The 3545-nt window shown below is 38.9% G+C and overlaps 1 long non-coding RNA gene across 1 annotated transcript in view; it reads left to right on the top strand.

The window, feature by feature from the left end:
- Positions 1 to 3545, top strand: part of LOC109972573 (uncharacterized) — a 10490-nt gene that overhangs the window by 5550 nt on the left and 1395 nt on the right. Inside the window, exon 2 of the long non-coding RNA XR_002276709.1 lies at positions 1954 to 2880. This is a non-coding gene — a long non-coding RNA (uncharacterized LOC109972573). The remainder of the gene's footprint in view (positions 1 to 1953; positions 2881 to 3545) is intronic.

Below are 3545 nucleotides of genomic sequence, written 5' to 3'. Positions count from 1 at the left end.
ATTAGCTCCAAAGGTTGCTTCTACTAAATACTGAGCAAAGGGTCTGAATACTTATGACCATGTGATATTTCAGTTTTTCTTTTTTCATAAATCTGCAAAAATGTCAAAAATTCTGTGTTTTTCTGTCAATATGGGGTGCTGTGTGTACATTAATGAGGAAAAAAATGAACGAAAGGAAAAATGTTGTATCGCCCATCCCTAGTGCAGACTCGGAGGCTGCACACAAGACCACTTGCTGCATGCAGGACTGCAGAAGCATTTGTTGTAACAGTGTGCACCCCGATCATGTGACAGAAAGACTGGGTGTCAAGGCCTCATTTAGCAGACAGACTGAGATCATATTAACACAGGCCCAGTGTGGAGCTGCTGTGTCAGGCCCAATGCCCTCTGTACATTCATGAAGGCATTATGCAGATATCTGGATACAGATAAAAGGATTCCACATTCAGTACATGCAGAAAAATCTGGAAGGTGTATCTGTCACACTGAAGCTGTCTCTCTAAATTTGACATTTTCTCAACTTATGCCCTTGTTTTTGTTTTCTCTCTGCTTCTGTCTGTATCCAGTGTCCAATCAGATCAATCTCAACAAGAAATCATTGATAATACTGAACAAATTGTAATCAATTTTCTGTTAATCCACTCCCGTGCTCTCTCCTCCAGAGCTGCAGAGGCTGGTAGAGATGAAATGTGGCTATTTGTAAGATGGTCTGAAGCATTTAACAGCAAGATATTGCTGTGCAGATGTGTGCATGTATGCAAATATATTTTGCACATAGAATACAGTACATTTTAAAGTGAATTACTTATATTTATGGTGTACAGCCACACTCATTATTATCTCTAGAAATGTGAAGGCGGCTTTTAGCTGATGAAAATTATATGTGTTGTAACAATTAGTTTGGAGAGAAAGAACAGTCAGCAGCAAAAATCATAAAGTAAAATACATTCATGGGCTTCTGACTCAATGATTTCATTACTGCACACAGCACAAACAAATAAATAAAATCATATAATATGGTGCGGAGACAAAAACATTCCAAGAAATGAAAAGCCAGCTGAAAAACTGAACATGTCTACGTTCTTCCTGCTGTTGATCTGTGTTAAACATGAATGTAAATGACGTCCTCAGCGTGCATCAGTAGCTGTTTTACTCATGTAAAGACAAATGTTGGATGAATCAACCAAACACAGATATTGTTGTGCTGCACATTGACTCAAGACTCAAATGGGTGTTTTAACATCCAGCCCTGCCCCTGTGTGGGTCTCTGCTTGATGAGAGTTTCTATTTAGAGGGCTGTTTACATTCCTGTTGGGTCCATTTAAAGAAATTCCATTTGAGATGCTGAAATCTGATGCTCTACAACCACCAGTATGATCAGGAATAATAATTACATTGATTTGAGTTTCTTTCATTTGCTTGTTTTGTGGTATAAGCTATGATCAGTCAAGGGTCTGTTATGAGGACAAGGTGATAAACGTTAGTTTTGTGAGTTAGTTCTGTGGTTTAGAGCTGAGGGAGGCGGCACGGTGAAAATATCGTCATTTATATATATAACACTCTTAAGTTTGCAATGTGGATTACAGACATAATGTGGGAAAAATACAGAGCAGACATATAATAAAAATAACAAGAATAAAAACAAATTGATTAGGGATTTGGTTTCTTTCCAATTCATGTTCAGCATTAGAAATAGTTCCAGTTATGGATGTGCCAGAGTAAATGCTTCAGTAGTTCATGAGAAAAAAACTTAACTGTAGAGAAAAGGCTCATTCAGACTATTAAAATATCTCTGGATTACAATTTTCTTAGGTATCGTGCTAACCAATTGTTGAAGAGTAGACCCCTCAGTGGCAAAGCTTAAAGAAGCATGGATGAGCTGTGACATTTTACTGTGACTTAAACAACATCTACAATTTAACCATCTTTCCTTCTCTCTCTCTCTCTCTACAGGTTCTCTATCACTTGTTCAAGGAGTTTTCCCACGCTGCGACTGTGACTGTAGGCGACGCCTTCCTCGGTGTGGTCTGCTTCTCCGTGGTTTCCTTGGGGGAGGGACGTCATAGTGGGGGCCATCTTTGGCATCCTGGGGGCCGTTTCACCTCTCACACGTGTGTCATCGAGCCCCTGTTTGTCTTCGTCTGCAGCTACATGGCTTACCTCACTGCAGAGGTCTTCCATCTGTTAGGGATCATGTCGTAAGTGGACTAAGCCAAGTTTGTGTCGTACCCTACAGTAGGGGACTGGTTTTCTGATGTTACAAAAATTATACTGTACATGTTTGTCTGAATTTGTAGCCTGCAGCTGACCTGCTGGTTGAAAAGCTTTACATTAAAATCAAAACAAAACAACATATATGCATGTGAAACATATTCATTTATGTAAACAACTTTCACAGTTGGTCAGTATAGAAAACACAGACAGTGAACTCTGTCAGTCTCTTGGCCCAATAACACCACTGTGTTAATGTTAATATGTGCAAAGAAAACCAGTAATTATTGATGATGGCACCTTTTTAATAACCATATATTTACTGATTGGTTGTAAACTTGTTATATTTATGTTTCCAGCATCTATTATATACTTTATAAAATATAGGCCAATGTAAGTTATTATTAGTGTTATTAGTGTTGCTGCTGTTTTTTCTCTCTTCCTCCTGCTTTATAAGCTCTATTTGTGTTTCAGGAGTGATGGGTCTCACCTACATCATCAATAAATTCCATATTGTGAAGCTGACCAAGAAGGACCAGTTCATCTTGGCCTACAGTGGCCTGTGAGGTGCCATAGCCTTCTCCCTGGACTTCCTGCTCACCAACAACGAGATGAAGAACATGTTCCTCACGGCCATTATTGCTGTCTTCTTCTTCAGTGTTTGTGCAGGTGAGAGGAGCCGAACATCTGTATTTTAAAAGACTAGACTGAAGTGTCTGCAGTTTCACTTGTAATTGCTTTTGATAATGTGATACAGTTTTATAGTTCTGTTCATATTTAAACTGTATATGTTTAGTCTTGTACAAATTTCTCACTTGGAAAATAGATGTGAATGCAACTCGGTTTAAAATTAAATGACAATTACATAGTTGTTTTCTGTTTATAAAGAACAAACACTTTGACAAAACCTCAAATAGTACACTTTAAACTGATGTGGACCACAATAATTACTCTAGGTACTTTTCAAGGAGGCGTAAAGAGAGAAAAACACCAGAACATCTGTTTATGTTGACCAGAATACTCAGGATTAGTGAGAACACAATGTTTTTTGTTCCAGCAATAGGAATTATTTAATTAGCCTGTCAGCACAGTCCTTGTTCTGTTTCCTTATCTCTGCCCTTTAAATGAGGGAACCTGAAGAGATGACAGTTGACCTGCCCTCTGGATGGATCAGATGCTCTTCCTCTTTTCTGTTGTGTACCCTCTGCTCGTCTAATGAATGTCCATGTGCGGTCGTCCAACACGTGGTCTCGCATGCGTGGCAGTGTACATGATCCAAGCACACGGGGTTGACTGAAACCTACAGGAACAACAGAATCTTCAATAGCAATTCA

The sequence above is a fragment of the Monopterus albus genome, unplaced genomic scaffold, assembly GCF_001952655.1.
Source record: "Monopterus albus unplaced genomic scaffold, M_albus_1.0 scaffold260.1, whole genome shotgun sequence".
NCBI classification, from domain to species: Eukaryota; Metazoa; Chordata; class Actinopteri; order Synbranchiformes; family Synbranchidae; genus Monopterus; species Monopterus albus.
This window is presented reverse-complemented; position numbering and strand designations above follow the sequence as displayed.